Below are 15,944 nucleotides of genomic sequence, written 5' to 3'. Positions count from 1 at the left end.
CTTGGCAAGATGCAGGCAACAATAGGTTGGTTTGCAAGGTAATCTCTAATTCTAACCCTGTTTACAGTATATCAATCATGCCCTAATCACCTCTAGACTAGGTGATCTAATCCAATCAGAAGCAGCCCCATTAAAACTGAGCAATGTTTTTCTCCCCTTAGACCAAAACATGCAGACCCACAACCCCCCAATACACAAAGAAGACATGCAGACGCCTAGCAAAAAAAAACTTCAAATGTCCCCCCAAAAGCCAAATCAACAAACACACCTGAAATAAACAGAAAAGCACCCCCCCAAAAAAAGTAAAGAGAGTGTTGGTAATAGGAGACTCTATCCTCAAAGGAACAGAACCATCCATCTGCAGACCAGACATACAATCCAGGGAGGTATGTTGTCTCACTGGAGCAAAAATCAAAGAGGTGGCTGAGAACCTAACCAAAATAATTAGACCCACAGATTACTATCCCCTCCTCCTCTTCCCCCACATTGGGACAAACAACATAACAAACAACCTGAGTACAATAGTGAGGGATTACAAAACAACTAGGCAAAAAAGTTAAGAAGCTAGGAGCATAACTATTGTTCTTATCAGTACTCCCAATGAAAGGCCAACACCCATCAAGTGAAAAAAGAATTTTAGAAATAAACCATTGGCTAAAGGGTTGGTGTCGACAAGAAAACTTTGGTTTCCTGGATCATGGACTGCATTTCCTACACAAAGGACTCTTGGCAAGGAATAGGCTACATCTTAGGAAAACAGGCAAAAATGTACTTGGAAAACGACTGGCCCAACTCATCAGGAGGTCTTTAAACTAAAACTGAAGGGGGAGAGTGACCAATCTCTAGAATCTATAGAACCCAAAACCAATCACAAATCCCAAGAAAATAAATCAAACAATGAGGTAGGCAGTGATGAAAAAAAAGAAAAACTCAAACAATAATCAGGAGATACAGGAAACATACCTATGGATAGGCATAAAAGTCTTAAATGCTTATATACAAACGCTCAAAGCTTGAGGAACAAATAGGGTGTACTATTATACATGAGGGAGGGTATGACATAGTTGGCATAACAGAAATCTGGTGGGACAAAATCCATGAATGGAATGGGCTGATGGATGGATACAAATTGTTCAAAAGAAACAGGTCTACATAAAGAGGAGGGGGAGTTGCACTATATGTAAGAGAACACTATATATCTGCAAAAATGCACATGATCAGAGATAAAATCTCTCCAAAATGTATATGGGTCAACATAAAAGAAAAAAGTGACATTACTATAGGCGTATATTACAGGCCACCCAACTAATCAGAAGAAATAGACAAACTCTTTGCCGACCAGTTAACAAATGTATGTTGGAAGCATACCACAGTAGTAATGGGAGACTTCAACTGTTCAGATATCAACTGGGAGACAAACTCTACAGTGAGTGGGAGATCAAACAGATTCCTAACCAAACTAGCCGACAACTTTGTCACCCAAAAGATGGAGGAGGAAACTAGACGTAAAGCTATACTGGACTTAATACTTAAAAATAGAGAAAAAGTGATAGAGGGAATTGAAATTGCCGGAACCTTGGGTGAAAGTGACCACATCATACTGGAATTTAATATAATACAAACACTAGTAATAGAAAACAATCCAACCAATGTACTAAACATTAAAAGAGCCAACTTTAACAAACTCAGGGAGAACCTAGGGAAGATCCTATGGATGAAAATCCTAAAGGAGAAAACAACCCCAAAAGCATGGGAAACCCTGACAAATGTGATCACAAAAACCCAGACCAGCAAAATACCACTGAGAAAGAAAAACAAGAAATCCAAGAAGAAACCAGCATGGCTGCACAAAGATCTCTCTAACAAACTAAAAGACAAAAAGGATAAATAGAAAAAATGGAAAGAGGGGCACATAACTAAGACCGATTATTGCAGACAGCCAGAACATGTAAAGATGAAGTCAGGAAAGCAAAGGCTTAGAACGAACAAAGACTTGCAACAGAAATTAAGGACAATAAAAAAACTTTCTTCCAACATATTAACAACAAGAAAAAAAGTCAAGGAAACTGTAGGCCCACTAAAGAGAAGATGGTAAGGAAATTATGGGTAACAGGGAGAAAGTAGAACTGCTTAACTCATTCTTTGCATCAGTCTTCACACAAAAAGAAACTATAGCCCAACACACCAAAAAAACCACTGCAAAAGACATACTAGAAACAAAAATTAAAACAAGCAAGAAAATGGTAAGGTGTCTATCCAACCTTGATGAATATAAATCACCAGGACCCAACAGACTACATCCCCGAGTTCTGAAAGAGCTGGCAGATGTTATCTCAGAACTGTTGCATCACATCTTTCATAAATCCTGGAGCACCAGGGAAGTACCTGAGGATTGGAAAAGGTGGTCCCCATCTTCAAGAAAGGAAAGAAAAAAACAAACCCAGAAAACTACAGACCAATCAGTTTAACATCAATACCTGGGAAGATCCTAGAAAAGATAATAAAAAAACAAATCTGCGAACAACTAGAAGCAAAAAAAGTCATAACTAATATCCAGCACAGGTTTGTTAAAAACAGATCATTCCAAACCAATCTTATCTCATTCTTTGATAAAGTGACTAAGGTAGTAGACCAGCAAAACGCAGTGGACATAGTATACTTAGATTTCAGTAAGTCATTCGACAAAGTAGACCACAACCTGCTCCTTGATAAGTTAGGAAAAGATGGAATAGACAACATCACCACCAGATGGATCTGTTGCTGGCTGACAAACAGTACTCAATGAGTAGTCTTCAATGGCACTACATCCACATGGAGAGAAGTAAGCAGTGGGGCACCACAAGGTTCCATCTGAGGCCCAGTACTCTTCAATATCTTCATAAATTACTTAGATGAGGGAATTGAAGGGGAACAGTTTAAACACCAAACTGACAGGAGTAGCCAACACCCCAGAAGACAAACTCAGGATCCAAAAATATCTTGACAAACTTGAACAATGGGCCCTATCCAACAAAATGAGTTTCAATGTGTAGAAAAGCAAAGACTTACATCTAGGCATGAAAAATCAGTTACAAATACAGATTGGGCAAGACCCAGCTTAAAAACAGCAACTGTGAGAGGGACCTTGGAGTCCTAATGGACGATCATTTGACTATGAGCCAGCAGTGTGTAGCAACAACCAAAAAAGGTAATACAATCCTGGGTTGTATAAACAGAAGCATAGAATCAAGATCACGCAAAGTATTATTATTACTTTATAAAACCCTGGTAATACCACATCTGGAATACTGCAGCCATTTTTGTTACCATATCACAAAAAAGATATTGAGAGTTTGGAAAAAATTCAGAGAAGAGCAACTAAGATGATCAAAGGCCTGGAGACTAAAACATACGAAGAATGACTGTGGGACTGGGTTTGGCTAGTCTAAAGAAAAGAAGAAATAGGGGAGTATTCCAGTACCTGAGGGGCTGCCACAAGGCAGAGGGGGCCAAGTTCACCAAAGCACCAGAGGGAAGGATGAGAAACAATGGTTGGAAACTGATCAAAGAGAGAAGCAAACTTCCTGACAATGAGGACAATCAACCAGTGGAACAGCTTACCCCCAGAAATCGTGGGTGCTCCATCACTGGAGATTTTTAAGAAGAGACTAGACATTCACCTGTCTGAGATGGTATAGGGCAGTGATGGCGAACCTTTTAGAGACCGAGTGCCCAAACTGCAACCCAAAACCCACTTATGTATCATCGGGTGCCGGGTAGGTGTGGCTCACTGGGTGGTTGTGGCCAATTGGGTGGGTGTAGCAATTGGGTGGGTGTGGCCCATTGGGTGGGCATGGCTGCAGTGGTAATGGCAGACTGGGTGGGACTAAAACGTTCAATCAATCAATTCCAACTTTGCGAGATCTTTTTTCCCCGCGAGAAGTTGAAATTGATTGATTGAACCTTTTTTTTTGCATACTGTGGTGGAGGCCTAAAGCGAAAAGGTTTTATAAAACCCAGCTGAAGGCCTAGGACTGGGGCAATGGTGCACGCACCAACAGAGAGGGCTCTGTGTGCCACCTGTGGCACCCATGCCATAGGTCCGCCACCACTGGTATAGGGTCTCCTGCCTGAGCAGGGAGCTGGACTAGTAGACCTCCAAGGTCCCTTCCAACTCTATTCTATTCTCTCTATTCATATTTTCAGGGTGAGTAAAGCCATATGTCATGTCATTATAATTTTACATATGGTTTGAAATGAGTTTTATTGTTATATTATTATGAATGTTATGACTCAATACTTTAATTGTTCTAAACATTGAATAAATCTCTGTGTGTATGCATATAAAATTGCATTCCATCATTATGCGACTTTGAAAAGGTTTTTTCCCCTAGCATAATTGAAGCAAAGGATCCTTCAAAGTTCTGCCCAGCCCTATTCCATATCCTTTCATATGTGACCTAATTTCCTGATGTATTTCCATATTTGGACTAATTTCTTTGTTTAATGCAACATCTTAAACTATTACACATACACAATTTGATGCAATGATAAATGATCCAGATTAAAAACTGTAAAGCCACACCAAACCAAACCCCCAAAAACACTAAACCAAAGCAAACAAAACCAGAAACGATGGGAAATGCTTGTGCTTGCAGAATTAAGGAAAGCAGAATAGGGAGAAAAATGGGTAAGGCTGATGGGTAGACTCAAAAACATTATTGTACTAAAGAGAAATTATATTAGCAATTAGTGTCAATGTAATTATCAAGAATCTAGATGAACTTGATAGCACCTAACTCAGGGGTAGGCAACCTCAGCTCTTTTATGACTCATGGACTTCAACTCCCAGAATTCCTGAGTCAGCATAGCTAACTAATGCACGACAGACAGACAGTTCTTCAACAACTATATCTTCCTACATATCTCCCTGCTGGTTTGCTTGTCAGTCTGTTTGGGAATGTTAAATTTGTTGTGACTCATGAGTACCAATTTGTTCACAATCTTCAGATGAACTCAATTTGTTTTTTCTTGCCTCTTTTCAGAGTCCCCCAAATCTTTTCTGAGCAGCCATCTATTTTATGAGCCACATTTACTTCATCGTTGTACATGCAACTCATCTAAAATAAATATATTTATTGTGCCGAGTCTTTTCTTCTAAAATATCTGCTGTCAGGTGAATATGTTCTTCTACTTATTTATGCTATAGTACAATCCTGTTTTGATCTACTCAGTTATTAGACATAATTGGAAACAATACAATGAAATATATAGTAGGAGTTTCCATAAAATGTCAGCAAAAATCTTCAAAACTATTGCCGAATTAACATCTGTAGAAATTCTCAGTCTTCCAGGTCATGGTTGTCCCCAAAGTTTGTTTGTCTCTCTCTCTCTCTCTCTCTCTCTCTCTCTCTCTCTCTCTCTCTCTCTCTCTCTCTCTCTCTCTCTCTCTCTGTGTGTGTGTGTGTGTGTGTGTCTTTTAGGCAGAAAACCATTTTGATCTGTATGTATAAATTGGATCAAAAATTTCTTGTCTTTCTGCCATTATTTAAGGTGAAGATTTTGTAATCTACATTTAATAGTGATATTTCTCTATAATTTTTTATTTGCGTTAAATCAGAGTCTTCTTTGGGTATTAAAGTAATATTGGCTTTAGTCCATGTATTTGGTATTTTAGCTTCCAGGAGAATTTCATTATACAGTTCTTGCAGGATCGGACTTAATACATCTTGTGGTGATTTATAAAACTCTGCAGGTAATCCATCTGGGCCAGGAGTCTTATCTTCTCTTTTTTTTGCCTTCTCATACCCTCTATAATCTCCATCATTGATATTTTTCCATTTAATATATTTCGAATATTCTCTGGAATTTTTGGTAAGTCTGCTGTTTAAGTACTGCTGTATTTTTTCTTTTGAAATTTCCTCTGCCTTATAAAGTATGTCATAATAATCTTTAATATTTTTTAATTATATCATTTTGAAACTGTAATTCACCTTTTGGATCTTGCAGCTTGTTTATCAATTTTTTCTCTTTTTCTTTTTTCAGTCTATATGCTAACCATTTCCCTGGCTTGTTGGCATTTTCAAAAAAGTTCTGTTTAGCCCTTTTAATCTTTTGAGCCATTATTTCCATCTCAGCTAAATTTAATTTATGTTTTATTATCTCCATTTGTTTCTTAAATATTTTCTTTTTGTGGATCTATTTGTAATTCTGATTCTAAACTATTATGTCGTGGGCTCTGATGAGCAGGAACGAGGACACACAGATGAGTACAGACAAACTCATACTTTATTTAAGCAGAAACTGTACTGAGAGATTGGAGTCACCCTGCTTCAACATATAGCCAGGCCCTATGGTATTAACCAATCAGATTGAAACCATGCTTGCTGCCCAAAGTTGACCAATTGCAGGACCGGAGATGTCCTGTCTGAATTGCTGGAGAACCGTTAGTTCTCCAGCAACGCATGTGGTGATATTCTAAAAGCCCAGTACATAACACTAACTTTCTGAATTCTTCCTTCAACTTTAACTGTTGTTGTTTCTTTTCTTTATTCTTTTTAGTGATATAAGTTATATCCAACCCTCTGAAATATGCTTTAGCTGTATCCCACACATTTGAAGCAATGTTTCTTCTTTCTTGTTTATTTTGAAGAAAAAATCCATTTCCTTTGTCAGTAGTTGTAAAAAAAAATTCTTTCAATATAGATTTGTTCAAGGACCATCTTAACTTTTTCTTAGTTCTTCTCCAAGTCATCTTTATTGGGTTATGATCTGCACAAATATTAATTTTTATCTCAATTTCTTGTATCATCGTATTAAGTTCCAAAGATGTCTATATATAAACAAATATAGACAAATATCACTATTAAATGTAGATTACAAAACCTTCGCCTTAATAATGGCAGAAAGACTAAAGAAATTTTTGATATTTATACATACAGACCAAAATGGTTTCCTGCCTAAAAGACAGATAAAAAATAATTTAAGAATGATACTTGATGTGTTAGAGTACTATGAAATTAATTCAGGGAAACAGATGGCTTTAATATTTCTTGATGCACAGAAAGTATTTGTCAATGTAAACTGGCAACTTATGTTTCAGCAATTTGCAGAAATGGACTTTGGAAAAAACTTCATAAAATGTAATCAAAACATTTCATTGTAAACAAACAGCCAAAATAATTATAAATGGAGATCTGGTGGACATGCCCTAAAGCAAAAAGATTTTGGGCTAAAATACTTTTATGGTTGGAGAAAATGAATAAAAAACAAATAGAATTTAAACCAGAATTATTTTTGTTAGGAATAATAGGAGTTAATTATGACAAAGATTGCAGATCTTTAAAACTACACGTACTAACGGCAGCAAGAATTGTATTTGCCCAACATTGGAAAAATGTATTCTTACAGCTGAAGAAGTACTACCTAATTAAGAAAATTCTAGAGTGTGCAGAAATGGATAGATTGACTTTAAAGATAAAAGAGAAAGAAGACTCAGTGTACTTTAGAACATGGAATAATTTCTATCAACAGCTGGAAAAACGAGTTAGAGAGAAAGGAATGTGATATGTAATTTTGAATATATATTATCAAGAAGAAGGCTATTGAGTGATTAACATATTGTTTATGATAATTAACTATTATATATTATTGTTTGTTAAACACATGAACCCAGACAATATGCTGTTTGGTAAATATTGAGAATGTTATTTGGAAAAACCCCAAAGGCCGTCGAACAGGCTGTAGTCACACTGGACATATATATATATACTTAGAATTCTTCCTTAAAGAACATTTTATTCAGGAAACAAAGAATCGGCACTACATAGTTGAACCCAAAACTGGTTTCCCTTCCCCCAGATACAAAGTAACAAATTGCAACTCTCACCCCCAAGAAGCAGTCATAAATCACATTCTCCAATTAGCCTGAAAAGCGGGCTTTCTCCCCAGCTCCTCAGCCCACCAAAACATTATCAATTCATCCTTGGGTTCCCACAATGCAGCATTTACTATTATGGCTAGCTGAGCTTAGCATTCATCCCAACCCCCTTTCTGCACCTAATCTCTAAAGAGAAGAAAAAACATGTTAAAAGCAAAAAGAGAAAATGGCTGTGATTTTCATTAGTTGTCAGAGCGGAAACATCCAATGTTTACAGCGTTGAAAAAAGGGTTATTAATCTTGTGACTCTTGAACTTGAATAACCAAAAACTCTTTTATGCAGGTCTATCCGGTATTCCACTGAGGCTTCCTAAAATCACTTCTTCCCTATGCCCAGAAACAAAACGTCAACCTGATCTCATCATGATCAAAGGAGAGCAATTTTTTGAGGTCAAGGGTATATTGGACTCTAGCACGCATCAAGGCAAAACCCAGAATTTGGTGGCATGGAAAGATTTCCCTCCCTCTGAAATTGAGTGGGTGTGTTCCAAACATATTAAAGTATCTAAACTTAACAAGAGCCATTAATAATACCCAGATAAACCTCATTGACTGTCACATTAATTATGCATTTGTATTTGTTTCTTCCCCTTCTCTTTTGTTTCCTCTACAGGACTAGCAACTCTGACAAGGGGGGGGGGGATGTACGTTTTGCCATCTTTGGCTTGCTGCATTGTCAACATCCTCATATCAAAAGTTAAGGGGGAGGGGGAAAAATGGGCAATAAACATTTATGGGGAGGGGACAAAGACCAGGGCAGCATACAACCAGTTTGTGCCAGTACTCAAGACCATGCACCCTGGGAATGGAATGTGGATTGCTCCAAACATCTCAACGATTCTCAAAATAGCTAAATAATTATTATTATTATTATTATTATTATTATTATTATTATTATTATTATTATTATTATTATTATTATTATTTTATTTGTATACCGTCCTTCTCCCGAAGGACTCAGGGCGGTGAACAGGGCAAACATATAAAAATACAAGAATACAAACATTAAAAGAGATTAAACAGGTGCCCAGAAACTAACAATAATGAATTAAAATACATTAAAACCATATTAAAATCTAAACCCATCACCCATCAGGCCAGGCCAGCTTGTTCGAACAAGTAGGTCTTCAGATCGCGTCGGAAGGAGCGAAGGTCGGGCGCCATCCGGAGCTCAACTGGCAAACGGTTCCACAATTCCAGCGCGCCCACAGAGAAGGACCTCCCCCTGGGGGCCACCAGGCGACATTCTCTGGCTTCCATTAGCTGAAGATGAACAAATCAAAAGGGGGAGGGCTGGGGGAGGGGAAAATTTTGTAACCTTTTGTGTGGGAATCTTTAGTTCTGGCCTAACTTTACTGCAACCAGGAACCTTTAGTAAAAGAACCTATCACTTCATCTAAATGGAGTCGAGGGTCTTTTTTTCCTATGGGATCTCACTGGGGCAGGTCTGGCAAAATGTCTTCAAGGAAAACCAAGTCCAGTTACCTTTTGAAAAAAGCAACTTAGGGATATTGCCGAAATAGAACTTCACATGGCCAAAACCAATATTCCTACTGGTGAGGGCTGTGAGGAGGAAGTGTGGTACCATGGTTTAATAACTAGAGTGCTATGGATTTGTCGACCAAATTTCCAGTCTTCTTTTTCCAGCTACTCCCAACTTCCCAAAAGTTAATGTGACCAATTAATATCCAGTGCTCATTAATTCACAGTCAATTCTCATTTATCCATTTCTCTGCCAAGTTCAAGGTTTTCCTGATCATTCTGACAGTTCCATAAATAACTATTTTGGCTTCCTATCAGCCCTCATTCCTTGAATTTAATTTTCAGGAAAGCACTGTTGTACAAGCAATTCCTTTAGGTGTTCCTCCTTTTTTGATGTTGTTCAAAAGGATCACCCACTGAGAACATTCTTGCAGCGTATGGACAAAGAATGGCTGTAAGGAAAACCTCATGAACAAAGTCTTCCTCCTGCAGATATAAACACTGAGCTCATGGATATTCAGAGAGGGTGATGTCATCAGAGCAATGTTGACTCTTCCCACATATTTGGGATTTAAAAAAAATTCACATGGAAAGTTAATTGAGTCTTCTAGAGAGATGACAGGAGGAGGGATTAAGAGAAACAACTGGATCAGTGACAGGAAGGATATCTTTAAGATCAGTGAGTATAAACTTAATGAAAATAATTAAAATTATTTTTTTAATCTCATACCCCCTTATGTTTATTCCAGATTGCTTCTAGGAGATATATATAGCTGTATCCCATAAATTTTGTACAGTAGTATCTTCTTTTCTATTTTCTTTGAAGAAGAATTCCATTTCTTTCTTTGTTAACTCTATAAATTCTTTTTCCTTCAATATGAAACACTTTAAAGTCCATCTTGGCCCTTTTTGAATTCCTTTCCAGGTCATTTTCAAGGGATTATGATTTGCCCATATGCCTGTTTCTATTTCAAAGTCCTGAACATTCATTCTCAAATCGGCAGTCATCCAAATCATATCAATCCTTGACCAGGATTTCTGACTATTTGAATAAAAAGTATATTGCAGTTTTTGTGGATTCACTTCCCTCCAAACATCTTGAATTCCGATTTCCTCCACCATATCAAAAAACACCTTAGGTAATCTTCCTCTTCCATTTTTCCCTGTTTTGTTACTTTTATAATCATTTTCCCATCTATTATTGCATTGAAGTCTCCTAGTAAACAAACATTTTGATACTCCATTTCTATTATTTTTCTATGTAGGTTTTTGTAGAATTTTTCTTGATTATTATTCGGTGCATAAATTGCCACTAGTAATATTTGCTTTTGATGCAAATGAATTTCTACCATTAAAATTCTTCCTTCTTCATCTGAATATACCAATTTAGAATCTATTGTCTCTTTAATATATAAAGCAACTCCTCTTTTTTCTGTTGTGCTGATGCATAATAAAGTTTCCCAATTTTTGAATATTCCAATAATTTATGATGCTGTACTTTTATATGTGTTTCTTGTAAACAAATTATATCCAAATTCAATTTCCATAATTTCCTAAAGATCTTATTTCTTTTAATTGGAGAATTCAGTTTATGTTTACTGAGAAGATTCCATTTTCTGTATCCATTTCTATTTATTTATATTTCGGTGTAATAGATCTAGTAGTCCTTTGTTCTCTAGCAGGTCCTTCTTCCTCACCCTTTTGGTCATCTTCCTCTTTTGGTTCTTCTGTTTGTGCAGTTGCTCCTTGCGTCCTCTCTTCTGGTTGTTTCTGCTCCTTATTCTCCCCTTGACTTAATTTTACTCCTTCATCTAGAATCGACCTATTCCTCACTTTAAAGTCTTCTGCTTTTCAAATTGAATCCAGTCTATACCTTGTATTGTTTCAGTTTATTAAGATACCTTCCGGCATCAACCATCTAAAATTTATGCCATTGGCAATCAATTTTGTAGTCAAAAAATGATACTGTCTTCATGTATCTCTAACTCCCTTAGGTATCTGCTTTAAAACCACAATCTCTTTATTTTTATATTGTATTGGTTCATCTCTAACTTTCTGTAGTACTTCATCTCTTGTTATCTTCTTTGTAAACCATACGTGTACTTCTCTTGGCAATTTATTTCTTCTCGCATAGCTTGAATTGAAACGAAAAATTTCATCTAGCACAAGTTGAATTTCTCCTCTTTCCACTTTCAAAATCTCCTCCAAGATATCAATAATCACCTCTGCTATGTTTTCTTCTCTATCCTCAGGAATGTTTTGAAATCTTAAATAATGTTCCACTTTTTCCATCTCTAACGTCTTAATAGCGTTCTCTAATTTTTCATTTTCTTGTAATAACATTTCTATCTTTTTATCATTCTCATCTGTTTTTTCTTCAATTTTGTGTATCTTCTGTTGATTTTTATTATCATTTGATTCTGAGTTTCAAATTTTCCCTTTATGTCCAAAATTTCTTCATTTAATTTCTCTAATTTACTTTGTGTAGTCTTGTGATTATCATGCATTTCTAAATGATTCCTTTCCAAAGTCTCTTGATTCTTTAACATAAGATCTTGAAGAAATTTTAATGAGATCTGTTTTTCACTTTGAGCAGAACTTACTTTTTCCCTATGCAACATTGCTTCAATAGATCCCTGTGTTGTAAGGCTGGATTGTCCTACTGAAGGTGCAGAAGAAGTTTTCTTCATGAGTCTAGTAATGTTCAATCTAGTCATTTTACAGCTTACAATCTAAAGCCAAAACAACGTCTGTTTAAAATTAGCCCAAGTCAATAAAAGTAGCTTTAAATTTCAGTCTCACAACAAGGCAATTTATCATTGCAGGTGTCTTTTTGTCAAGGCCAACAACAACAATATATCAGTAATTTCGTTCTTCTTTCACCACTAGATATCCTCCTTGGCTTATTTATCAATGTCCAGTATTTTTAACAAAGAGTCTCTTCCCCCCATATCATTACTCGCCGCTCGTAAATCTTCTGGGGGTCTTTACTTTCCAGCCCTTTCCAATCAGGGGCTCAACATTTATAATCCTCAAGGAGAAGAAAAGAGAAAATCTTGCTCACCCAGCTTCAGCACACAGTTGAAATTCCGCTGATTTATGGTCCTTTTTGCTTCCTGCCAGAGACGCCTATGGCTGAAGATTTAAAACAGCCTTTTTCTTCGTTTTTCCAGATGGTCCTACAGTTCACTGTGATCGGGTACCCCCTGATCTGAGCTCCTGCAGTTTCCCACCTCCTTCATTGCCCCTCCAGGGCAATTTTCCGACCCTTTAAGGGTCACTAGATGAAGAAAAACCAAGCTGGAAAGCCAAGCACCGGCTTTTCCCAGTTGTCCCGACGGCTGCCAAACAGGAAGTCTTCCAAAGTTCTTTTAGCTCTTCTATGATATTCATGTGTGGCTTTTATTTCTGTAGGAAACCTGGAACCTTTGATCTTTGGACTGGATGACAACCCTGACTTGACTGCTGGACCCTCGATTGGATTTAGATTGATCTTCTGCAGGCTTCTATTAAAAACAAACAAACTTTTCGGGCAAGCTGCTTTTTATTTACATACCTTGTTCACTGTTTATCTCTAAAGTCTTGAAATGAAATGTAAAATTCCATTGCAACTGTGTTTATGTGTGATTAGAACCTGAAACAGGACAATAGTATATGCTAATAGCCTTGCAAATAAAAGTTTAACTAAAATATAATGGTCTAATGTCCTACAAATACATTGAAATACAGTAGTACTTGGTGCTCAACTGCTTTGATACTCATTGAATTTAGTACTCAATGCATTTTGATGTGAAAATTTTGTTTCAGTATTCATCATTTATTTGATACTCAACACACAAATGAGAACTTGTCAGTGTCAGCTGCCAACAACAGCAACAACAACAACAACAACAACAATAATAATAATAATAATAATAATAATAATAATAATAATAATAATAATGACAACAATAAAGTTGGAAGGGACCTTAGAGGTCATCTAGTCCACCCCCTGCTCAGGCAGGAAACCCTATAACATTTTGGACAAATGGCTGTCCAAATTCTTCTTAAAAACTTCCAGTGTTGGAGCATTCACTGCTTCTGGAAGCAGGTTGTTCCACTGGTTCATTGTTCTAATTCTCAGGAAGTTTCTCCTTACTTCTAGGTTGCTTCTCTCCTTGACTAGTTTCCATCCATTGCTTCTTGTCCTGCTTTCAGGTGCTTTGGAGAATAGCTTGACTCCCTCTTCTTTGTGGCAGCCCCTAAGATATTGGAACACTGCTATCATGTCACCCCTCACCCTTCTCTTCATTAAACTACACATACCCAATTCCAGCAACCGTTCCCTATATATTTTAGCCTTGTTAGCTGCGAAGTCGTGTCCGACCCATCGCGACCCGATGGACAACATTCCTCCAGGCCTTCCTGTCCTCTACCATCTTCTGGAGTCCATTTAAGCTCACGCCTACTGCTTCAGTGACTCCATCCAGCCACCTCATTCTCTGTCGTCCCCATCTTCTATTGCCCTCAATCTTTCCCAGCATTAGGCTCTTCTCCAGTGAGTCCTTCCTTCTCATTAGGTGGCTAAAGTATTTGAGTTTTAGCTTCAGGATCTGGCCTTCTAAAGAGCAGTCAGGATTGATCTCCTCTAGGACTGACCGGTTTGATCGCCTTGCAGTCCAAGGGACTCGCAGGAGTCTTCTCCAACACCATAGTTCAAAGGCCTCAATTCTTTGGCGCTCAGCCTTTCTTATGGTCCAACTTTCACTGCCATACATTGCTACTGGGAAGACCATAGCCTTGACTATACGTACTTTTGTTGACAGGGTGATGTCTCTGCTTTTTAGTGTGCTGTCTAGATTTGCCATGGCTTTCCTCCCCAGGAGCAAGCGTCTTTTAATTTCTTGGCTACAGTCCCCATCTGCAGTGATCTTGGAACCCAGGAAAATAAAATCTGTCACTACCTCCATTTCTTCCCCATCTATTTGCCAGGAATTGAGAGGGCCAGATGCCATGATCTTGGTTTTCTTAATGTTAAGTTTCAACCCAAGTTTTGCACTCTCCTTCTTCACCCGCAACAAGAGGCTCTTTAGTTCTTCTTCACTTTCTGCCATTAGAGTGGTATCATCTGCGTATCTTAGGTTGTTGATATTTCTTCCGGCAATCTTAATTCCAACTTTTGATTCATCTAGCCCTGCCTTTCTCATGATGTGCTCTGCATATAAGTTAAATAGGCAGGGCGACAGTATACAGCCTTGCCGGACTCCTTTCCCAATTTTGAACCAATCAGTGGTTCCGTGTCCAGTTCTCACTGTTGCTTCTTGACCCGCATATAGGTTTCTCAAGAGACAAATAAGATGGTCTGGTACTCCCATCTCTTTAAGAACTTGCCACAGTTTGTTATGATCCACACAATCAAAGGCTTTAGCATAGTCAATGAAGCAGAAGTAGACGTTTTTCTGGAACTCCCTAGCTTTCTCCATGATCCAGCATATGTTGGCAATTTGATCTCTAGTTCCTCTGCCTCTTCGAAATCCTGCCTGTACTTCTGGTAGTTCTCGATCCACATACTGCTGAAGTCTAGCTTGTAGGATTTTAAGCATGACTTTACTAGCATGAGAAATGAGTGCAATGGTGCGATAGTTTGAACATTCTTTGGCACTGCCTTTCTTTGGAATTGGAATGTAAACTGATCTTTTCCAATCCTGTGGCCACTGTTGAGTTTTCCAAATTTGCTGGCAAATTGAGTGTAGCACTTTTACTGCACTGTCTTTTAAGATTTTGAATAGCTCAGCTGGAATACTGTCACCTCCACTAGCTTTGTTGTTGCTCAGCTTTTCTAAGGCCCACTTCACTTCACATTCTAGGATATCTGGCTCGAGATCAGTGACCACCTCATTGTGATTATCAGGGACATTAAGCTCATTCTTGTATAGTTCTTCTGTGTAATTTTGCCACCTCTTCTTAATCTCTTCTGCCTCTGTTAGGTCCCTGCCATTTTGGTCCTTTATCATGCCCATTTTTGCATTAAACGTTCCCTTCATCTCTCCAATTTTCTTGAAAAGATCTCTGGTCCTCCCTATTCTATTGTTTTCTTCTATTTCTTTGCACTGTTCATTTAAGAAGGCATTCTTATCTCTTCTAGCTATTCTCTGGAATTCTGCATTCAATTGGGCATATCTATGTTTTTCTCCCTTGCCTTTCGCTTCCCTCCTTTCCTTAGCTATTTGCAAAGCTTCCTCAGACAGCCATTTTGCTTTCTTGCATTTCTTTTTCTTTGGGATGGTTTTGGTTGCTACCTGTTGTACAATGTCGCGAACCTCTGTCCATAGTTCTTCAGGCACTCTGTCTATCAGATCTAATCCCTTAAATCTATTTGTCACCTCTACTGTATATTCAACAGGGATATGATTTAATTCATACCTGAGTGGCCTAGTGCTTTTCCCTACTTTCTTCAGTTTAAGCTTAAACTTTGCAAGGAGAAGCTCATGGTCTGAGCCACAGTCAGCTCCTGGTCTTGTTTTTACTGACTGTATAGAGCTTCTCCTTTTTTGGCTGCAGAGCA

This window comes from Vipera ursinii (genome assembly GCF_947247035.1).
Source record: "Vipera ursinii genome assembly, chromosome: 5".
Taxonomy (NCBI): Eukaryota; Metazoa; Chordata; class Lepidosauria; order Squamata; family Viperidae; genus Vipera; species Vipera ursinii.
This window is presented reverse-complemented; position numbering follows the sequence as displayed.